This window comes from Peromyscus leucopus, chromosome 7 (genome assembly GCF_004664715.2).
Source record: "Peromyscus leucopus breed LL Stock chromosome 7, UCI_PerLeu_2.1, whole genome shotgun sequence".
Taxonomy (NCBI): domain Eukaryota; kingdom Metazoa; phylum Chordata; class Mammalia; order Rodentia; family Cricetidae; genus Peromyscus; species Peromyscus leucopus.
The window spans coordinates 273,391-297,993 of record NC_051069.1 but is presented as its reverse complement, the minus strand read 5'-3'; positions in this window follow the sequence as shown (position 1 = coordinate 297,993).

Here is a 24,603-nt window from a genome sequence, read left to right as displayed (position 1 = left end):
GGAAAACAGACACTTCTCAGTCTGAATCCATCACTTGGATTTGCATGCCACAGTGAGGAGCTGGCTGCCTTCTAAGCTCTGCCATTTTGATGTCCGATTTGGCTGTAGCCCAGTCACCTGTGGACTGTTGGGCTGTAAACAGCTATGCTCAATCGGGGTTTTGACGTACAAGGTTCTTGTCTCTGAAACCCCTGACAGGCTCTATTCAAGCTGTAGTAAAGCTCTGGAGAGATGGGCTCATGGGTAAATGTGCTTGCTATGCAAGCTTGAGGACCTGAGGCTGGGTTCCCAGCACCCATGAACAAGCTGAATGCAGGGGTGTGGATCTGGAGGCCCGAGCCGGAGTGCGGAGGCAGAAGGTTCATTGGATGCTGCTGACCAGCCAGTCTAACGAAAAAGGGAAGCCCCGGGTTCAGTATGAGAATCCCTACCTCCAAAATAAGGTGGTGAGCAACTGCTGAGGACACGTACACACGGGTGTATATATCTGTACATACATGTGCACACACCATACACATACATGCAGAGAGGTAGTAAAGACTGGGAATTTGGCTCAGTTGGTTGAGTGCTTGCCTAGCATGTATGAAGCTGTGGGTTTGATCCTCAACTCAGAATAAGTAGGGCAAGATGATGCATACCTGTAACCCCAGCACTGGGAAAGTAGAGGCAGGAAAACCAGAAGTTCAAGGCCACCCTCAACTACATAAACAACAAAAAGTTTCATCCATAAAACTCATCTATATCTTGAAGACTTCATGGCTTGTTATCTTGAGAGTAATTAATATTTGATGGGATACTTTGAGTGAATTAAAGAGATAAAATACAATAGGGTTTAAAGTATATGATGAATTTGTTACAAAATTTGATCCATGGTTTTCAGGCAGAAGGATTTTTGTCACAATCCAGATGCTTCCCACATCCTGCTTTCTTGCCTTTTGTTGTTGTTGTTGTTGTTGTCATTTGTGTGTGTGTGTGTGTGTGTGTGTGTGTTTTGGTTTTTTCTTTTTTTGAGCCCTGTTGTTGCTGTTTGTTTTGTTTGTTTGTGTGTTTTGTTTTTTTCAAGACAGGGTTTATCTGTACAACATTGGCTGTCCTGGATCTCACTCTGTAGGCCACACTGACCTTGAACTCAGAGGTCTGCCTGCCTCTGCCTCCCTAGTGCTGGGATTAAAGGTGTGTGCCACCACTGCCTGGCTCATCCTGCCATCTTTGACCAACCCTAAATAATAATCCCCACGTGGCCATTTCAGGAGATGTAGATTCCCAACACACTCTGTGAGTCCTAAGTGAGGTTCTAGAAGACACCTAGAAGGTAATCTGGGTGTGTACTGTTGTTAGTCTGCCTCGGGGAACACAGGTCTCTCAGCGCAAGCAGAAAACCTTGCATTGTGACAGGTAGGGAACATTCAGCGTGTGCAATCTGATCCCTGCAGGGTCCCTGGTTGGCAGAATTGGGAGGAACAAGTAAGAAATGATGCTAATTAGCTCTGATCTTGCAGAAGCAGAACTGTGGGCCAAGAACTGACGATAACAGCTTTTCCAGCTGGGCCCCAGGACGGAGGCTGAAGTTAAAATGTGAGCATGTGAGCGCCTCTCTCCTCCTTTTGCGCCACCCCCTCTTCCACAAAGAAATAGACGTCCAAAATTCTCACTCTCTAATACTCCTGAGAGTCTTTGCTTAATGAGCAAAGGGCTGTCTTTTAAACTAACACCTTAGGCAGATCCCCTGGAGAAATTACACACAGTAGCTTGTCCTGGGTGGAGGGGAGGGCTTATCAGAAAGGCTTGATGACTAGCTCCATGGCTTAGCTTTTGGCTGAGAGGGGATATTTACAACTGCTAGCTGCCAAAGGGGCTGAGCCACCCTCCATGCAGTCCTGGGAAATAAGCTCTGGAAGCTGGCAGACCTCCTTGAGAATTCTAAGCATGCGCCCCTTCTCCTGAGCGAGTCCACTTTTATCTGACAGTTGCTATGTACAAAGTAAGTTAACCCAGCGCCTTGGGTGAATGAAAAGCCAATCGGGATCCATGCAAACATTATCCATCTGCGGCTTGGGCATGGCTCTTGCATATTAGTGCAGATCCCAACAAGCAGCAAGAGGGCTGTTTGAGCTTGGATTATGTTTGCTGTGTTCCAAAGCAAAGGTGCAATCTGGTCTGGGATCCCTGCGGTCTAACTAATGCAGTAATGAACTGCGACAGCATGATGGGCCTCGGTTCCGCCCAATTCCCAGGCTCTTCTGTGCTGGGAAGATATTTGCAAAGTGAAAATGGGGTCCCTGTAATGAGTTCCACTCAGAAATGACACATTTCATTGTATAGTCACCTGTAAACGAATTGAGGTAACGACGCCTTAAACTATTCCTCTGCTCCTGAAGTTATATTCGAGAGTCTTATTGTCAAGAAAACATGATGGGTTTATTAAATACCCTATAGGCTACTGTTCTAGAAATGCCTGCCGTATCTTATGCAATTTTTCTATTTAATCTGAGTTGTATGTATGCTGCTACAGCTTCAAAACATCTGGGTACAGCAATTTTTTTTCTAGCCTGCACCTGCGAGGGTAAGTACACACATAAACAAAAAAAGAAATTAAATCTTCCACAGAGCTGGGGGTGGGGGGAGAGCCCAGCCAGCTATGAAGCTCCAGGGAGCAGAATGACAGGCACTGAGCTGTAAACAACCTTGAGAGGGATTTAATTCTTATGACAAGTGCCCGTGGTGGCATCTCACATGGACTCAGCATATGCACACACTTCAGAGAAGAGCCACACAGGATTTCATGCAAATGGAAAATCGGAAGGAAGGGAGAGCTCCCCACCCCCCACTCCCCAGCAGCAGCGCCTCCCGGCTATAAATAGCCATGCAAATCAGGGCAAGCTCGGGTTGTAATTATCTTGATTTTTCAGAAATTTTGCCACTCAGAAGAGATTTTTTAGAGTCTCCTCTCTGCTTCTTATAATTACAGCTGCTCTTTCAGCCACTGCCAGAGGGTTGGTGGCTGTGGCCCAGTGTTCACCGGGAGGCCACTCCGTAGCCGAGAAGATGACCAAGTTGCCTTGGTGGGTCCGACTTTGTCATTTCAGAAATAAATCAAAATTTCCGAGGGCAGCTATTCATCATCCTGTGACAACCACTTCTTCACTGTTGCTTGTCAGCTCTAGACTCTGGCACTGTGGGGCCCCTCTGTACTGAGTCCATGACATCCCCGAGACCCGAGAGAAACTGAGCAGAGGGTCACAGACACAGCAGGGAAAGATTAGGAACCAGACATACGGCAACCCAGAAAATGGATCCTTTGCAAATAGAGAATGCCACCTTTTCTGATCCGTGTTCTTTCTCCTGGTGTGTTTAGGAGCTGCAGTGTAGGCGTGGGTGATGGTTCCAGAGCCCTCTCTCCATCAGGAGAGGAAAGTCTCCAACAACTTGAAGACTCCACAATCCAGATGAGACCCCACCGGAGTCAACATCTTGATTTGTCTGGTGAACAGAAAAACTGCTTCCTAACCCGCACAAACCTGGAGCCCGTGCAGTTTTGCTGCTAGGAGTCACGTAGTGACCATTTGTTCAGCGGCCACAGAAAACAAAAATACAATCACAGATCCGAAGCCCGTGTCTACAGCCGGGTAGGGTGGCACGTGCCCATCATCCCAGCACTCAGGAGGCTGAGGCTGGAGAAACCGATGAACCAGCCTGCCTCCATCTTAGGCCTGAAAGCCATCTTATAGCAGAGACAAGCTAGGCTCGTTCCTGATTATGACTAAATCTGTTTCTCAAGGATCGGGCTGTGTTCCGCCTGTAACCGTAACTACGGATGGTCCTGTACTGCCTGTTCCAGGAAATGCCAACTGTGTCTTTGTTTCAAAAAGTTGTAATGGCCATTTTGCAGTCCTACTTTTGTTTTTAAAACGTTGTTACAACCACCTTGTTGTTTTCTGTTTCTGTAACCCTGCCTATTTGCCGGCCAAATCCCCGATTTGGGACCTTCCCCTGAGCTACAAAAGCTTTATCTTCCTCACGTCCAAGGCTGCTCTCTCAAACCCCACCTTAGGAGGAGGCAGCCTGTGTACATGATTTAAAAAATTTGCTTTAATTCATTGATTGCTTTAATTAGTTTGGCCATGATGATTGGGTCAGTGGTCTTTCTCCTCGAATCTTTAGGATTAACGGATTGTCTAGAGTTCAATTCCAGCTTGGGCTACACAGGTAGTACTAGGCTAGCCAGACATACATAGCAAGAGCCTGTCAAAAAAAAAAAATGAAGTTAGGGAGGAAAAAGAGGGACAGAAATGGAGGAGAATGAAGGAGATGAGGAAGAGAAGGAAAGAAAAGAGGAAGAAAAGTCTTTTTCTAGAACTTTCCTCTGGGACTAGTGGCTTGTTTGCTGGATGTTGTACTATTCAGTAATCCCACAAACCTCGGAAGGGTCTCCTAATCAGTAGTAACATTCCTCTCTCTCTCTTTCTTTCTTTTTTTCTTTCTTTCTTTCTCTCTCTCTCTCTCTCTTTCTTTCTTTCTCTCTCTCCATTTCTCTCTGTGTGTGTCTGTCTGTCTGTCTGTGTGTGTGTGTCTGTGTCTCTCTCTCTCTTCCATGCAAAACACAGTGGTGTGTTTCCTGTACTGTAGTTGTGGCTCAGGCATGGTTCTCTAGAATGGTTCATATTCATCCTTTTGTGTCTTGGAAGACTGGATTCTGTGGTCTGCTCTTCAGGGTTTCTATATATTCTGGATTGAGCTAATGAAAACTGAGACAAACAGGAATGTTAGAGTGCAAACACCTGGTTTTCCCGTCATGGATGATTACTCCTGTTGGTCTTCCTCTCCTAAGTACCCGCACACATCTTCACAGCCCTCAGCAGGTAAAAATTCTGCTCTGTTGCACGCCCTGCACACGCTTCCACTTTGTGGGTATGCCTTGCAAAGTTTATTAAACTCTCCGCATTTCTGTGATGCTCAAATGGGCTCTTCCCTTCTGAGACCTCAAGGATCAGCGCTCATCAGACCCCAACGCTGGGTATTTTGGAAACTACTGGATCAGGAAACTGAATTCTAGACCCAGTTTACTCTCTAGCTAGCAAAGAACAAGGGCCTTCCTGGGCTCGTCCATCTGACCTGCACAATGGACAGAGTCTGAAGTCTCACTAAGGCTCCCATCAGGTCTCAGAATCTGTAAATTGGCAGGGGTTTTGTACACTATAAAACTTACATTTGGGAAGTTCATAGCTTCGTGGTTCTTTCATCTGTCACTGATCTGGACTTCCGTGGGAGCCTCCACCCTTTCACTGGGGAAAACATGTGCAGTCTGACTCACGACAGCGCAACACTTTCATAGGTAAAAATGCTCAGTCTTTTATCCTTCTTCATTTACTCTTAGGGTCTGGCTGTGTCAGCAGACAGGCCTGGAACCCCAGCTTCTCTCATGGGTGGCTTTGTGTGTCCGGAGCAGGGCACTGGTTTTGGTTATATGATGTCATGACTGAAGAAAGGAGTCTGTCTCCTTAGGCTTCCTATGTTCTCTGATTCTCCAAGGCCCCATCTCTTGTCTGTCTGTCTGTTCTGCTGACTTTCATAAGGCCTGGGGCACAAAGGGTCAGAGAAGAGATATTTTAGGCATTGGAGGATTATTGGATCTCTGCTGAAATCACCTAATTCTGCAGCCCCAGAGCACCTGTCCATAACATGGAAAGGAGGAGTGTTTGTTTACAGAATGGGTCTGACCCACAGGCCTTATTTCATCTACCCCTAGAGCTTTCTCGGTTCACACATTGGATCCCAGCTGAGAATCCAGATACTCTACCTGCCCCTCCTCAGCATCCAACTGTATGTAATTCTGGCCCAGCTACATGTAGTTGCCAGGTTCTTCCCATGGGCTGTTGTGGGATATTTGTTCCCACTGACGCTCTACAGCCGGTGTCTAATTCCCTTCTTACATTTTCTCCATGTGAGAAGGAGTCTCCTCCTGAAGCCCCCTTTTCAGCATAAAGCAACGTACTTCTAGGTATAGCTGTGGAGTAAGGTGTGTGTGTGTGTGTGTGTGTGTGTGTGTGTGTGTGTGAGAGAGAGAGAGAGAGAGAGAGAGAGAGAGAGAGAGAATTGAGAGAGTGTGTGTATGTGTGTGAGAGAGAGTATGGGTGTGTATGTGTGTGTGTGTGTGTGTGTGTGTGTGTGAGAGAGAGAGAGAGAGAGAGAGAGAGAATTGAGAGAGTGTGTGTATGTGTGTGAGAGAGAGTATGGGTGTGTATGTGTGTGTGTGTGTGTGTGTGAGTGAGATAGTATGTGTGTGTGAGAGAGAGTATGTGAGAGTGTGTGTGTGAGAGAGAGACAGAATGTGTATGAGAGAGAGTGTGTGGGTGTATATGTGTGTGGGGGAGAGAACAGAATGAGAGAATCTTCTGTGTAACATGAGAGCTCTGAGTGATTTCTCCAGACTTCATTGTTAACTTGTTCAAAGGGAAGTAAGAGTTCCTACATTTCTGTGGTGATTAACTAGTCAAATCTGGGGACTGACAGCTTTCTGACATCTCTGTTCTGAATATCAAAAGCTCCAAGTGTCAATTCCTTCCTTCTCCAACACACATGCAGGAGCTTATGCACACGTGTCCCAAGGAGGTAGGGGGAAGACTATATTCACAAGGCAAATAAAGTGAACACATTAACATGTTTCTAAATATCACCTGTGCTATAATGACAGAAAAAAGCAAACTGAGGCTCTGTACGAAATAACTAAAAACACAGCCTTGTCCTAAAGCAGGTGTGCTTGCAATGCTTGTCAAGTTCCTCAAAAACTGCTGTTGAGATTTAGATCTGAATGATTTTTTTTTTAATGGGTTGACTTGAGGAAAACTGTTATCTTAAAATAGTAAGCATTCCACCCATTAGCAAGTACGTCTTTGTATTTCTTTAGGTGTTTTTTAGTGATCTTTCAAGGTTTTAGTTCTTGGTAGTTTGAATGTAATTGACCCCCGTAAGCTCATAGAGAGCAGCACTTTTAGGAGGTGTGGCCTTGTTGGAGGAGGTGTGTCACCGCAGGGGTTGACATCTCACATATGCTCAAGCCATGCCCAGTGTCTCTGCACTTCCTGTTGCTGTAAGATCAAGATGTAGAACTCTTAGCTCCTTCCCCAGCACCATGTCTGCCCGCACATGACCTCATCACACCATGAAGATAACGGACTAAACCTCTGAACTGTAAGCCACCCCAATTAAATGTTTTCCTTTATAAGCGTTGCCATGGTTGCCAGATGGTGGTGGCACACACCTTTAATCCCAGCACTTGGGAGGCAGAGCCAGGCAGATCCCTGTGAGTTCGAGGCCAGCCTGGTCTACAGAGTGAGATCCAGGACAGGCACTAAAACTACACAGAGAAACCCTGTCTAGAAAAACCAAAAAGAAAAAAAGAGTTGCCGTGGTCATGGTGTCTCTCACAGCAGTAGAAACCCTAGGACAGCGCTGGAGGCCAATAGCAGTAAGGAGAGAGTACTGCTCCTGCCAGTGACCCAGCATGCATGGAGGGTGGCCCACAGCTGCCCTCGGCTTCACTTCTAGGGGATCTGACGCCCTCTTCTGGTCCCCTCAGACAGACAGACAGACACACACACACATACTCTCTCTCTCTTCAAAAAGAGCTAGTTCCTTTTCCACATTGGTCTTCTATGTGCTTTATTATTTCACTGTTAGATATTGGTTAGCAGTTGTTGCGATCATAAATGACATCATTTTCAAATCATATTCTTTAATTATTATTGCTGTGATGGACACACTATTGGGTTTTTATGAAGTGATGTTGTATTTGGCAAACCTCTAAAAACCTGTTTTGATTTTTAGAATTCTGGCAGGCTGACAACCCTCTAGGTTTTCCATTCTGTATTGAATCCCAGGATATGTGAGTAGCCCGCTTCTTTTCCTAGTCCTTGACCCTCTACCCATCATGCGGTGGGAATTGGTATTTTTATAAAATTTGGTAGAACTTGTCTAATTCTGGAGCTGGAGGGGTTTGGTTTGGTTTATAAAAGAAGAATGAATTATGTTTCCAGTTTCATTGAGTCTATTCTCGTTGTATCTTGTATCATTTTTGGTGCTGCATACTTTCTTTTTTTTAATTAATTAATTTATTTTTTTAAATTTTTTTAATATATATTTTATTTTACAATACCATTCAGTTCTATATATCAGCCACGGGTTCCCCTATTCTCCCCCTCCCACACCCTCCCCTTACCCCCAGCCAACCCCCATTCCCACCTCCTCCAGGACAAGTCCTCCCCCGAGGACTGCGATCAACCTGGTAGACTCAGCCCAGGCAGGTCCAGTCCCCCCCTCCCAGCCTGAGCCAAGTGTCCCTGCATAAGCTCCAGGTTTCAAACAGCCAACTCATGCAATGAGCACAGGACTTGGTCCCACTGCCTAGTTGCCTCCCAAACTGATCAAACCAATCAACTGTCTCACCTATTCAGAGGGCCTGATCCAGCTGGGGGCCCCTCAGTCTTTGGTTCATAGTTCATGTGTTTCCATTCATTTGGCTATTTTTTTCAATAATTGAGTAAAACTGAAATTTATTATAAGCCACAGTGGTCCTAGGGACCTCTATGCTATATATATAGCCTCTATGGTTCTATGGGTTGTGGTCAGATTGTTCTTTATTTTATATCTAGAATCCACCTATGAGTGAGTACATACCATGACTGTCTTTTTGGGTTTGGGTTACCTCACTCAGGATGATTTTTTCTAGTTCCATCCATTTGCCTGCAAATTTCATGCTTTCATTGTTTTTCTCTGCTGAGTAGTACTCCATTGTGTATATGTACCACATTTTTTTCATCCATTCTTCCGTTGATGGGCATCTAGGTTGTTTCCAGGTTCTGGCTATTACAAATAGTGCTGCTATGAACATAGCTGAGCATGTATCTTTATGGTATGAATCAGCATTCCTTGGGTAGATGCCCAAGAGTGGGATGGCTGGGTCTTGAGGTAGTTCGATTCCTAATTTTCTGAGAAACCGCCATACTGATTTCCACAGTGGTTGTACAAGTTTACATTCCCACCAACAGTGGAGGAGTGTTCCCTTTGCTCCACATCCTCTCCAACATTGGCTGTCATTGGTGTTTTTGATCATAGCCATTCTGACAGGTGTAAGGTGGTATCTCAGAGTCGTTTTGATTTGCATTTCTCTGATGATTAAGGATGTTGAGCATTTCTTTAAATGTCTTTCAGCCATTTGTAGTTCTTGTTTTGTGAATTCTCTGTTTAGCTCTTTAGCCCATTTTTTAATTGGACTGTTCAGTACTTTGATGTCTAGTTTCTTGAGTTCTTTATATACTGTAGAGATCAATCCTCTGTCAGATGTGGGGCTGGTGAAGATCTTTTCCCATTCTGTTGGCTGTCTTTTTGTCTTAGTGACTGTGTCTTTTGCAGTGCTGCATACTTTCTATCACATTGCTTTTGCCTATGTTTTACTACATTGTGTGTTTGTATACCTATGTAATTTCACATCTATAATTTTTCTGTACCTTATTTGCAGTGTCTTGTGTGTGTGTGTGTGTGTGTGTGTGTGTGTGTGTATGCATGTAACACATGTACATTCAGGCGTGTGCCACAGTATGCATCTGGAGGTCAGAAAACAGCTTGTGAGTGTGGGTTCTCCCCTCCCAACATATGAGTCCAACAGATCTTCGGGTTTGGCGGCAACCACCTTTACCTGCTGAGCCCCAAGGCCTTAGCAATATCCTTTTTCGCTATTTTTGCTATAAGCTTGTTTGGCTGATCTTTTAAAATTTAGGTTTATTTTGGCTGCCTCTCTCCCTCCCTCCCTCCCTGCCTCCCTCCCTCCCTCCCTCCCTTCCTCCCTCCTTCTCTCTTTGTTTTACCATTGTCCAATATTTTATTATTTATTTTTGAGAAACTTTTATTTTTTTAAACCTCATACTTGTATACAAAGTATCTTGATCTTATTTACCCCCAACTCTTTCCCCAGAATATGTTTTTTATCTTTCTATCTCTTTTCCCAGGCTAACCTGGAGAATTTCCCCCTGATGAGCACTTAAGCTACACATTTCCCTCTAACTCATGATTTAATGAGCCCTACAGGTTTTCTCTGGTGCATACCACTTCATTTTCCAAAGGGGTTTGTTACATTTTTTTTTTTTTTGTTTCTAGGCATGTGTCTTTAAATTTTTTATATTATTGGTTTTGCATTTTTTGCCTATAGTCAGGTAACACACCATTTGAGTCTTTGGAATTTATCAAAACTTCCTCTGTGTTGTAGTGATGCGCGTGAATGTTTCAATTGTACATGAAACAAAGTGTGTTTTCTTTTCAAGATGATAGATACATAATAGGTAACTTGAAGCCAGGGGTGGTGGTGTGCACCTGTAATCCAACAAGCTGCAGGGGCAGGAGGATCACCACAGGTTCAAGGCCACCCTGGTCTGCAAATCCAGTTCCAGGGCAGCCAGCGCTATGTGGCAAGTTCCAAGCCAGTCTGTCTCAAAAACCAACCAACAAACACAAATGCCATGTCAGTCGACCCAAGTTCCTAATGTTATTATATAAGTCTTCCTTCTGTGGATTTTTTTTTTTTTTGTCTGAATGAAAGTGGCCTCTGGAACTTAAGTCTCATAATTCGAGAGTTTAGTAGAGGAGAAAACACTGACTGTGCGCTGAGAGATGCAGGAAGGGGTTGAATTTCTTTGTTTACTTTTATCCTCTTTATCCACCTTGAGTCTGCTACACTGAGAGCTCACTAAATGGAGGGGTGTGCTTCGTGGTTTTTGTTTTGCAAGGAGGGGATATAAAGAAGATTTACTGAATGTCTCCATGGGGTGTTTGAGAGGATGTAAAACTTATGTTTAATGTATGTGTACAATGTGTGTGTGTGTGTGTGTGTGTGTGTGTGTATACATGTGCCTCAGAACATGTGTGGCGTCAGAGGATGGTTTGGGGAGTTGTCTCCCTGTCTTCCATTTTTCTTTAGGAATGTGGGACCACAGATGTGCACTGTCTTATTTTGTAGGTTCTGGGGACCAAACTCGGGCCATTAGGCTTGCGTCTCAGACACCTTTATTTGGCTGAGCCATCTCACTGGCTCCACCAAGAAAGTGTTTAAAAGTTCCTTAAATGAAAGACTTGTGGCTAGCATACTGTCTGAAGAGAGACAGTAATACATAGGCATCTGTGAGTGTGTGTATGCATATGTGTACGCCAGTGTGTGTGCCTTTCGTGAGCTAGAACAGGTGGGCATCACATGGCGCTGCATGGGGACACCAGCAGACAGTTGAGGAAAGAGAAGAGAAAAATCTTCATGTCCCCTCTGTACTGATGCCTAAGGAAGTTCTAGACTTCAGGTAGCTGGACCGGATATTTAAAGTCCGTCTACTTGTCTTCCTAATGGTTCTTGCCTTGTGTTAACTAATCTGGAATTCACCGGAAATGCAGATGTAATGTGCAGCCCACATCAATAGGGTGGCTGGGCCTGAAACTAATTTTGTTTTTTGTTTTTAATGCCCATGAATACTCTGGGGACTCTTAGACATATTTTGAGAGCTTGCCTTGGTCAAAGCAAGCCTCTGTAATTAAGCAGGAAAAGGGCTCAGGGCCATTGTCATCTGCTATTAAATGTTAACATGGCTTAATCGGTGACTCGGTGGTTTTAAGTGTGTATTTCCATGCTGTATGTATTTAGAAAAATGTAAACGTCTGTATAATTTTTTTCACAGTTATGTGTAGCTTGGATAATATCTTGCATTGGATATTCAACAACATATCATTCATGTGGTGTAACAGTCAAAAAGTGCTAATAATCTACAGCTAGGAAGAATGAATCCATTTGAAGATGTTAGGTATTCACATGCTAGCAGTCTGTCTTATCAGGCTCCATTTACTTAACAGGGAAGTATCCAAACATTTAAGTATGCAAATGTGCAAAGCCAAATGAGACGTCATTTAATTCTTTTATTGTCTTACAGTGAAAGAGAGCAAATGAGCTAGTGGATGGCTCCGTGCCAGTTATTTTCAGTCCGTCGTCTTTTATGCTAAGGTATCGCCCAAAGCAAAGCCTCAAATCCTAGCAGCAGCAATAACATGAATATTTTAGGGGCTGTACGATTTCTTTTGTGGGTTATGGTTGGAAATAAAAATTTTAGGTTGCAAGTGCTTTGGCAAATACGTAATAAACTGCCAAGACTAAAACTCTGTGTGGCTTTGGTCCCGACTCTGTTCCTCCAAGACTCGGATGTGGCTCAGGTGCTTGCCCAGCATGCTAAAAGCTCTGGGCTCCACCCCAAACTGAGCGTGGGGGTGCAAGTCTGTGGTCCCAGCACGTGAGAGGTGAAAACAGAAGAAACAGAAATTCAAGGTCACCTTGGCTGCAAAGCAGGTTTGAGATCAACCCGGGATATGAGACCCTCCCTGAAAAGCAAACAAGGAAGAAAAGAGAAAGGGAGAGGAGGGGAGAAGAGGGGAAAAAGAGGGAGGGAAGGAGAGAGAGAGAGAGAGAGGAAACTCTTGGGTATCAGAGGTCTTCCGCAGTGGGACATCTCCTGCCTATCTTTCTGTTCATCTTTTCCACACTGCCCTTGACTCAGCCCACATCTCCAGTGAGGCACACACACCTCCATTCCGTAGGCCTGTGGGTATTTGGGAGCAACTGTGTGAGGAGGGCCTAGGCCACCACCCACAGGACTGAGACAGTGGGGTAGAGCTCTGAGCTCAAGGGAACAAGGCTGACTAGGCCGAAGGTCTGAGCACATCAGCTGTTCCTCTCGTCTTTCCCACAGACTGCTAACATCACTCCATCTTGCAGACTCTTGGTCACAAGGCAGCCACGAATCCCTCCTTCAGCAAACCCCAATGCTTTGTAATGAAGCAACCTGGAACATCCCTTCACATTCAAGGAGCTGCTATTCTTTAGGCTAGCCAATGACATGTCTAGCCCATTAAAGGATGCTTCCCCAAACCTCTTCTAGAAGAAGGGTAAGTACCTGATTTCTTAGTTGGAGGCGCTTCAAGAATTAATGATCTTCGTTTTTGTTTTTTTTTTTCTACCGAAAGCACAACACTGCTCAAAGCCATGAGCAAAGTGCTGACCCAGTCAGTGGTTCCAGAACTTGGGGGGCCCAGCACAGTGTTTTACAGGCTTGTCCTTGCGAGTGACCACTTTAACAATAGTCTTGGTTCCACCGGGAACAGAAATCCCTTTCTGTAGAAGGTGAATTGACTCTGTGCTGTCTTAGAAATCCCAAAGACATTTCATTCATCTGGTGCTAATTTCACTAGTCATTTTGTGTGTGTCATTTCTACAGGATTATTGAGAGCCCCACCTTCCTGCCTTAGCTTTGAATTTGCATCAGAGAGTACCATACCATTAAGTCTCCTCCACTCCCTGAAGGGCTCTCAGAACCAGTACCGGCTAATCCTAACACCCCCCCCCCCACACACACACACAACACACACACACACGCCTATGGGGAGCAGAGGAAGCCCTGAGTGGTGGGTTCTCTTGACAAGTACAACCATGTCAAGGACCCCAGTCCTTCAACCCCATGGGAAAAGCAAAGCCCCTCTCCGACCCAATGAGGCTCAGAGGAATGGCAAAACCGTCCTCTGGGCTGCGATATTGATTTTGATAGTGTTGATATTGATAGAAGTTGATCGTGTAGGCAGAAAATGTCCACCATAGCTTTCTCCACCCAGATGTTTACAGCCTGAAAACTGCTCACTTACAGAGACTGCTCCTACCACGATTAGCTAATCTGTATCTGTCTCCTTGATCCAGCTGTATACCACAAACCCTGTCTCCTTGTCCAGCTGTGTGCAATAGCCCTGCCTTCATGCTCAATTGTAGATAATAAACACGCTGACCTCATGGGTACCACAGCGTCTCCGTCAGCGCCCAGCCCGTCCTATCCCAGCTTTTCCAGGTGAGTCTGTGTGTTCTCATGTCCTCATTCCCTTGATGCCCCAGGCAGGTCAATCCCTGGAGCCATGCTGGATGTGACACCTGTGTAGAACGTCAGTGTAGGTGCACCCTCCTGAAACCTCGGCCCCGAGGAGACGGGCGGACCCCTTGGCCTTGCTGGCTAGTCAGTCGAGCCAATCCGCAAGCTCCAGGTTCGGCAAGGCCTTCTCACAAGGAATCAAGTGGACTGACTGGTGGTGGGATGAGAGGCACTTGCTGCCAAGCCTGACGCCCAGGGCTTGATCGTGGGGACCCGCGTGGTAGACAGGAGAGAACAGACTCCTGCAGATTGTCTTCTGACCTCCACAGGCACAGGCTGGTGCTAAAAATGAATAAGTGGAAGACTAGAAAGAGGCTGAGCACTGACCTCTGGCCTGCATACCCACCCACACACATGGGCCTGTGCACACACTCACACTCACATTTACACTGTTAGAACACAGACCCACCCCTAAAAGACAATAGTGGCTTTTAAAGGGCCAGATGCACAGCCTGAAGAGATCAGGGAACACCTTTCTGCAACTCTCTCTATGGGACAGAGAGTTAAAAAACGGTCTGTGCAGTACCTTGACAGCTCTTAATTTGTGATAACTGGCTCCTCCACATTCTGTCACATACAGTATGTTGAACTAAATTACATGATGTGAAACTTCCCGTCTGCTCCCCAAAACTTATAAAAGTATGATTTTTTTTCTTGGCTTCTAAGCCCTTTTTCCTAATGAGTACATCTTCTGAAGGGACTGAATGTTCCTCTTTTCTTATTACTTCTTTTATTATATTTAACACAGGCACGAACACATGTGAACATGTATGCACATATACTCTCACACAGAAAAAAGCATACATGACGATTGCAGGAGGCAGTTAGAAGGAAGTCATTTGTTATGGTAACAAAAAAAAATCACGTCTCCAGCCATCTGTTAGACGTTTAATTTTTAATATACATATATACATACATATGCAGCTATACAATGTAAAGTAGAATATAAGTACTTTTGGCTAATTTCAATTTTATTTCCTGTTAATAAAAAACAAAAATGCAAGACAGAACTTTATCTGGCTGTTTCTCCTCTTCCTTCTCACTAGAGGAAGCTTGGCTACCCTGTGAGTGGGTCTCATATGGCTTGCTCGAAGCAGGCCCAGGCTGTTTTTATCTTCCTCACACGAACTTCTCTGGCTCCCACAAAACCTTTTTAGGAGCCACTCCTACCCAGAATGTCTGCCTTGAGGCCTCATGTCCCTTCTGTTCTATCCAGAGAAGGCTGGTTAACCAACCCCTTCCAGAAAGGCACACTGGGCCGGTCGCATCTGGTTTCGGGGATTCTGGTTCCTCTGCTAAATGTGGGCACGGCAGCGCTGCACACTTCGGCTTCCATAAGGGAGTCGGCAAATGTTTGGTTTGCTTTGGGGTCACCACACGTGTTCACTTGGGTACACACTGACAGATTAGCAGTGTCCTGCTTAGTTACCGACCCATAAACCTTCTCAGTGGGAGGGTAGAGCGTCGGTCTGGGTTGGAGTGCCATCTACTGGTACAAGCGCTAAGCATGGCCAGCTACATGGCATCCTCAGGCGTCTCGGGGCACACATTTACACACACTCAGTCATGAACCATCTCCCAGATGGATTAAGTAATATGAAATGTGCTACAGCCAAGTCAGACTTCATTCCCATTTTAGTAAGACCTATTTTTTTTTCAATAGCCACATAACAGTGAAGAAAAGAAAATACCTCTACTCAGGAGATAAATGAAACTTCCATCTCCAAAAGGTGGGTGGGAATCCCAGACTTGCCCACTGGCTGGTTGGCAACACAGCTTTTTAAAGTTTATTTTTCAAAAACCATCCATGAAATGAAGAACCAGAGACAGTGGGGTATTGGGATGGGGTAGGTTCCTAGGAGGTGGCTTTTAATGAAGAAGACTAGCTGGTTTGTGTGTTTATTCTAGGACATTCATTCTTCTAAAAGGTGTCCCTACAGAACTAGCCACGTGTATGCCACGAAGAGCTGAGAAAGCCTGAGTGCTCAGTGTAGATGGCAGAGTAATACCAGTGATTGTTAATCCCTAATACAATGTCATTTTCAATCAACAAAATATTTTCTCAAACCTATCTCAACTTTTCTAATCTTAAAAGAAAAATTGGCTTGTGGGCAGATCTAAATAAAACTCCCAGGAGTTGCTCTCTACCTTGAGAGAAAACTTTTCTTTGCTCACACAGGGGCCAATGTGGATAATGGGATCCTTATCGACGGAACAGATGACGCCTCCCTCTTAGCAGAGATGGCACTCAGCTGCAGAAAGGCCTTCAATTCCAGCAGAGAGGTGAGTTCAGAACTTGTCACGGGTTTCCGCTTGTACTTAATCTCCCTTTTTATTCTTGCTTCATTAAAGTCAATCTCCACAGGGCAAACTGTCATCTGAGCTCAGCCCATCCTGCCGTCAGGCTCGCTCCAGAGAGAATGCTTCATCCTGACAAACAGGCTGCCAGCCGAGCATGTGACTGGATGTGACTGAAATCCTTAAGGTAAATAGGTGACCCAGAGGTGCCCCTCCCACACACGCACAGTGGAGTTTGTTAAAGCAGGACCATTGGCACCCTCTCAATGGGGATGATGCTTTTCCAAAAGTCGGGCTTCAGAGGGACTGTCTGAAGTGAGATAAAGAATACTTATTTTTATCATCGCGTGGCACGAGGCCTTTCAGGTTGCGACGGCTGGTGTCATTCACCTGCCAGGCATCTCCCTTGGGATTCAGTATCATCTAGAAGCTGAACGCCAGACTTGCTGCTAGAAACTGCAGACAAAGATGCTGTCTGTACTGATTACTTTCTCATCACTCTGACCAAGTATCAGACCATGCCGGTGTCCTCCAGATCTCTGTGAGAAATCAAGAAAGGCCTTGAACCCTGTCAATAACTGCTGAAAGTCCTTACTGGGGGCTTACTACCCAGCCCAAGACGTCTTGTTCTGCCAGGGGCTACTCCGGGCTCCGGGCTGCCCTTCGGTTTTCTCGGTGGTCAGAGACATGCGGGACTGACCTCTCAGCAGAGGCAAGGGCAGCTCCCCACTCAAGAGCTCAACTCACCGCTCTCTCTCAGCACCCCGTGCCTCGCTCCTGTTTCTCGGCCCCTCTTAGGGTTGTGTCATTGACCACTTTATTCTTCTCCGTCTTAACATCGAAATGCCCCTTGTTTGTCACGTCTGTGCGTCTTTGACGTCAGAAACGCACAGCACCAGTACGTGGCTCATTCCACAGGATTTGAGGAAACGTTTATGCAGCTCTTTCCTTGACCAGGATGGGGAGCTGGTCTAAAGGAAGTTTCTCTGGGTGCTGTTGGGAAACAGGCATCTGAGAGGTGAGCCAGGGTCTCAGGCCTTCCTATGTGGCTTGACCAAGAGGATGTGTTAATGGATCGTCAAAGGAGGAACCCTCTAGGGAAGGTAAAGACAGTCAGAGAGAGCTCAGACGGGGAAATAACAGGTCATCTGAGGGACTTGGTTAGTTTTATGGGGGCAGTGACATCTGAACTCAGTCATGAAGAGTTTGCTCCGTGGGGTGAGTACTTCGATTTTATCATTTTTGTCAAAAGCTGAGAATGTCACTTTGCATAAATGTGTATCACAAAATGTTAGAAGCGTCCTTAGAGCCATTTCAGAAGCTGTTGAAGCCAAAATTTCTTTGTTGGTTTCTTTTATGAAACTCAATCCAGCACTTGATACAAGCAGGTTTTTAAAATCAAACATTCTAACACAATCCAATCCAACAATATGCTAATTTGACACTCACATGATGAGGAATTATGGGACAAAAATATCAAATGTCCTTGTTTTCTATAATCAAATCATTATGTCTTTGGAAGAGTTGAAGCCCTTGTATGGGTACAGTAAAAACACGACTCATACAATACCTCTGACCTGAGCTGAGGTAATTCAGACAGTGGTCACGGGTGATGCACAGTGTGACTATTCACTTGGTACAGATTGGAACACTGTGTGTTCAGATCCGAGACTACAACAAAGTCGTATGAAGCAATAAAGGCGCTCTCTGACAGAAACATGAGGATGTATTTCATGTTTAATTGTGAGGTTTTTCTTTTCTTTTCTTTCTTGCTGTGGGATTGTCTTTCTGTACGCTGTGAATATGTGTTGCTACCATTGGTTAATAAAGAAGCTGCTGTGGCCTATGACAAGGCAGAATAGAGTCAGGCGGGGAATCCAAGGAGAGAGACAAGGAGAAGAGGGTGGATGGAGTCAGGGTAGACGCCATCCAGCTACCCAAGGAACAAGATGCCAGCAGACCAGTAATGCCATGGTCACGTGGCAAAATACAGATTAATAGAAATGGGTTAATTTAAGATGTCAGAGCTAGCTAGCAATAAGCCTGAGCCATAGACCAAACAGTTTGCAATTAATATTAAACCTCTGTGTGTTTATTTGGGACCCAGTGGCTACAGGACACAGGAAAACTTCCTCTTTTTTTTTTTTTTTTGGTTTTCTGAGACAAAGTTTTTCTATATAACCTTTCTGGCTGTCCTGGAACTCGCTTTGTAGACCAGGCTGGCTTCAAGCTCACAGAGATCCACCTGCCTCTGCCTCCCAAGTGTTGGGATTAAAGGCTTGTAACACCACTGCCCCACATGAGTTATTTTTTGACTGCTGCATGTAGAGAAATTTTTCATTGTTGCCCATATTTTTTCAATCCCACATTCGGTTACCCCCAGGTGGGGGTCACAACCCACAATTTAAGAAGCTGGACTTTAGGGTCCAAGCATCATGTTATCTTTTATTTTTATGTCTCAAGTTTTAGGACAAATCCACCTTTATACAGTTGAAAAAAACAATAATCAAATGCTCTAGCAGATGTATAGTTTCACGTTGTTTAAGGCGGCACTCTGAAGGAGGGCAATATGTTAAGATTTGCCCAATTCAATTTTCCTCACCTCCCAAATGCTCTTTACTTATGTTACTTGACCATGAATAGGAGCCTCAGCCAGCGTTGTCTGGTGATATGGACAGGCTGACCTCATCCCGTTGCCCCGAACATCCAGACCCTTTGAAACACTACTAGCCTAGGGATGTCTGTGGGCTTGGGCAGTGTGAAAAGGCAATGGGAGAACTTGACCTCCATGCCATCAGTCCTATGACCTTTGTTTCAGAATACGTAGAAAGAAATGGCTAGACTCCAGCCCTGCTAGGGTGTGGCCATCTAGGATTTAGGCATTTGGGGATAGCCCAGCTCTGAGCTAGTCTACTCTGTATGGGGAGGTACAGTGACTGCTCCCACTCTCTACAACCCCTAACAGGGTATTGCTTAATGTCAGATTAGTTAATGGTCAAGATTCAGGGGGTAGCTACTGGCCAAACCAACATGAACAGCACAGACATTAAATAGTTAACATTTGTCTCCTCATAAGAGGTTCGGCACCAGTGAGAATAGAAATGAGACCCAAAGAGTAAGCATTTGAATGTATGGTGAATAAATATTTTGGAGTCTCTGAACTTAAGGCTCACTGAGCTGGAAGCCTTCTCTCCAGCTCGAATACCCTGGCTCCCTCTAGTGTCCTTGGCTCAGCCTGTGTTCCACAGGATTAAAGAGTTCAGAATTTATACCTTTTACCTAATGGAGGAGTCAAAGCCCACTTCAGCTGCTTCCTCCCTTTAATACTCTGGGGAGGCTCTTAGGTGCTGCTCTATCCACGCAACTGTGTGTGAACCTGTTACCTTCAACTAATGTCTTCTACTTCAACTAACATCTATTCAACTAATGTCTCTGTTTCTTGTGCATTATCCCCTTACCCCCAGAAATCACAACTGTATCTTTGAAATGAGGACTCCAGTGCTAGGTAGTAAGTACCTAGCACTTTAAATTTAGGGACTAGAAAAAGCTGGAGTTACCAGGGATTGTGATGCGGTCACCTCCTTCCACAAACAAGGAAGCCAGGTGCATAGTGCTGCTGGGTTAAGTCTGTGAAGCCAGTGAACTCGAAGTCACCTCACTAGAGGAGGCACAGGTGTCTGTAGGTTGGCCCAGGCCTCCCAGACCTTTCAGGGAGGCATAGAGAAGAGGATGTGTACATCAACTCTGGGGAGAAGGGTGGTATCAGCTCAGAGGCCCTGGGGGGTCTCATGGAGCTGGTGGCCCTAAAACTTGACCTTGCAAGATGTGTGGAATTCTGTGGGAACAGGGAGGAAGTGTGGTCCCCTGAAAGCACCTTCGGGGAGTTTAAGGTAGATGTGCATTTATTTAGCTTTCTGTTTATTTACAAAGAGGTTCCTAAAAAGTAGATTCATTAGTGAACCAGATGCCCACTAAGGTTACATCTGATTATACTTAAGATGTTTGAAATAGAAATTAGCTCTACATTGGGAAGATTTTTAAAATTTCTTTTTGTGCTTAGTAGGTCCCCACTTAATGCTTCTTCAATAAACAAATTATAGGAACACGACTGTGATGTAGAAAGAGGAAATTGTCAATTTTTTTTAGCTATATTATTAAGGCAGGTGAGAAGGGATATAAGAGGAAGGGTGAGGACATCTTGTCAATGTCAAGGCCAGAACTAGATTTGTGGAAATGAGTGTGGAGAACAGATTTGCACAATGGGTACCATGATCATTTCCTTCTACCTGTTATATTTTGTGTCGATGAACTGGAAATTCTGTAAGAACAAGAAAGGTATATCTATTTTTTTAAAAGTTATTTTACTTTTGTTTGTATGTGTGTATGTGCACTGGTGTGCAGGTGACCATGAAGGCCAAAAGAGGGCGCCAGATCCATTGGAGCTGGAGTTAGAAGCAGTTGTGAGCTGCCTGATGTAGCTGGAGTTTTCCTGCCTTGCCCACAGTCAGGACAAACCTCTGTCACCCGCCAGTCCCACAGCCGCTCAGACCCAACCAAGTAAACACAGAGACTTATATTGCTTTCAAACTGTATGGCCGTGGCAGGCTTCTTGCTAACTGTTCTTTTATCTTAAATTAACCATTTCCTTTTATCTTAAATTAACCATTTCCTTTTATCTTAAATTAACCATTTCCATAAATCTATTCCTTGCCACGTGGCTAGTGGCCTCCGGCGACTTCACATGCTGCTGGTCATGGCGGCGGCTGCAGTGTCTCTCCGCCTCAACCTTCTGCTTTCCTGTCCTTTTATTTCTCCTCTCTGTTAATCCCGCCTATCCTTCCTGCCTAGCCACAGCCGATCAGGTTTTATTTATTGATCAATCAGAACAACTTGACATACAGACCATCCCCCAGCACAGCCAAGTGCAGACCATCTCAGACACCTGCACTCAGGCCCATGGTCCTAATCATCCTTTATGCGGACCTGCTGGGTAAAGCCACGAGGAACCCAAGAAGGGCTCCCACAGGACATACAGAACATCCCACAGCAGCCTGATGTGGGCTCTGGGAACTTAACTTGGGTCCTCTGCAAGAGCAGTATGCTCTCTAAACTGTAGAGCCATATCTAGCCCCTAGTGTATGTGTGTGTGTGTGTGTGTGTGTGTGTGTGTGTGTGTGTGTGTGTGTATACGTATACGTATACATATACATATATATAAATGGCAGCTTGCAATGTGAGCTAGGTGAACATACTGAATGAGTTTGAGAAATACCTGTTGCTTGAGTAAGTTGTTGAGATAGTGTTATTTGAAGGCACTTGAGTGTCCAAGCCCTTGGACTAAAGGCAGCCAGAGAGACTAAAAGTGAGTCCGGGACTTAGGTGATCCTGATCTGAGGTAGAGGGACACAAGAGACAGCAGCTGTGACCATGTCCTCAGTGTCCACACTTCAGCCCGTGGCTAGCCGGCCTTCGCTCTGACAGCTGTTCTCATGTCTGTGTCCCCAACACCTGGCCAACCCTCTTCTCCTGCTGTGTTTAGCTTCTGGCATTGTTTACCGTTTTATCCAGACCTCTCAAAGCCTCCAGGACGCAGCTGCACGGTTTTTCTTTCTGTCTCTTCGATGATCTTTTTCATTCGAACCATTCTGGCTTCATCTCCCACCTATTCCCATGTGTCTATGTCTTGGGTAAACTCTGTGTAGTGTCTCCACTGAAATGGCTTTATTTCCGTGCTGGAGCTCTCCTTCCAAGACACCTTCCATCTTCTGTGCTAATATAGTCATACACAGACAGGAGTGTTTCTGTTGGCAATCCCATCATATTCCATCTTAGCATATGCAGAACCTCAGGTCCTGGGACGCCAGTCTGTTTAAAACAATGAGATCCAACTCTTACTAATGAGCAAACTCATCCGAATTCAGGTCGTATAACTTTTCTTTAAAATAAACAAAATTAACTACTCGGTGTGGATGACGTCAGAAGGGCTGATTATCTGGACATCGCGTAGTTGCCTGTGTAAGAGTCCCAGACTGGGGGGCTGAGTAAGCGGGGTTGGGAGTGAATCATTCTGTAGTGCAGAGGGAAAGAAAACGGAGGTCCCTGCATAAGGAACCCTGGATTCTTCCTGCGCCAGTGTGGCTGTGGGCTTTATTTCTCAGCTTGCCCAGAGGAGATAATGTTCTACTGTGAATTCTTGCCATGGAAAGTTTAGTCTCTGAAATAAGACACAGTTGCATCTCTTCTTCAGCATTCTGCAAAACCTGAACATGAAAAGGCAAGTTTTGTTTAGTAAATTCTGCTCCTTTCTGACCGAGAATCAGTGAACCACAGGTTTTTAGGTATGATCTACTTGCCAGAAAAATCTAATTTTGTGGTCTGGGCTAGGAGTTGGTACCAGGCGCTTCCTCAGTCCAGGCCTCTCTCCCTGAACCGCCCTAAGCATTTGGAGATGAGGTCAGAAGTTAACCCACTTCCCTCCAGCCTCTGCCCTTGTTATCAGTGTTTTGTTAGGATGGCAGTGTGGCCCACTGGCTTGTCATGTGGACACTCAAATCTAGCTTTACCACCTCACAGGTGAATGAGCAGACACATCCTAAATCTGCAGCTCTGGGTCTTTCTTCCTGACTCTAAATTAGCAACAACCATGCTACCTAATCCTAGCAAGGCACAAGGGTAAAATTAGATAATAAATATGGAGTGCTGGTAGCGCATAGTAAGACCAGTAAACACAAGGTCTTTATTTGCTGAGGTTGAATTTAGAGGTGTAGGATGAGGCCAAGAGCCACCTGTGCCATTTCTGGGGTAAGGGTGGAGCTTCCAGCCTCGGCTAGTCTGAAAGTATTTTGAATTTATACAACAAAGCTAATGAAAATAGTAATTGAGAATAGGTTTTATGTGAGTGGTTGGCTGTGGGGATGCTTCCAATGGAGCTGAAGGTAGCAGAAGTCGCTCCGTGCAATTGAAAGAACAGCACCTTCTCCATAGCATACAGTTGACAGGTGAACTGGCAGGAGATTACCCAGAAGGCTTGGCCATGAGTGGATGCATGGAGCCATGCTGGACATGGATTTTCAAAGTCCAGCCCCAGCCTGGAAGATCCCATCAGGAGTTTCTTAGCTAGAGAGATGTACCTGGTCTCAGATTCTGAATGGGCAGGCTCACTCTCTTGTTAAGAGCTAACAGAACTGGTAAAGTTGAAATGCTACTTACCATCCTGAACCTCTTCAGGCTCCTATGAATTACAGGAAATCACTCTGCCCATGCTCTGGAAATGAAGCCCACAGCCCGCATGACACCACAATGCGGCAGTTCAAATGAGCATGTCCCCCATCGGCTCATGTGTTTATCACTTGGTCCCTAGTCGGCGGTGCTGTTTGGGGAGGTTTAGAGGTGAAGCCTTGCTGGAGGAAGTGTGTCCCTGGGGGAGGATTTTGAGAGTTTCTAGTCTCACCCCATTTCCATGTTGCTCTACTTGGTCCTTGAAGTTTAGGTGTGACCAATCATCTTTCTGCTGCCATGCCACTCTGCCATGATGGAATCATCTCTCTGGACCCACAAACCTAAATGAAATATTTCTTCCGTAAGTTGTCTTTGGTTGTGGTATTCTATCAGAGCAACAGGAAAGTAGCTCATATATACACTATACTGACTGTGTTTAGCTCGTGCTGGAGACGTGCTCAGAAGAATGAGCCCTTTCAAAACGTTACAGCTTCCTGAAGCACACGTGGTCGACTGCACGAGAGCTCTGGTAGAGATATAAAATGACACTGATGTTGTCTCCATGCCCTTCCTGCATAACGTCCATTCGGCAGCCCACAGTCAAGAGAACTTCTGCTTTTGAGTCTTATTTAAGATATGTATTACCCATTGCATCCTGGCCCCTTGAGTCACACCAAATAAAAAGTACATTTCATAGAGTCACAGCAGCCATGAGCAGGGACTCCTATGATGGAGCTGGACCTTCTAGAAAGAGTCCACCATTGTAGATGCCACTGAGGACACAAGGCTCCTGGGTGTCTTGGTTACTGTTCTTTTGCTGTCAAGAGACACTATGAAAAGGCAGCTTGTAAAAGAAAGCATTTAACTGGGGACTTGCTCACAATTTCAGAGGCTGAGTCCATGACCATCACGGCGGGAAGCATGGTGCCAGGCTGGCAGGCATGGCTGGAGCAGCAGCTGAGAGCTAACATCTGATCTGTACGTTACACAGAGCGAGACTAGGCCTGGTGTGGGCTTTGAAACCTCAAAGTCCACTCCCAGGAGCACACTTCCTCCAACAATGCCACAGCTCCTAATCCTTCAAACAGTCCACCAACTG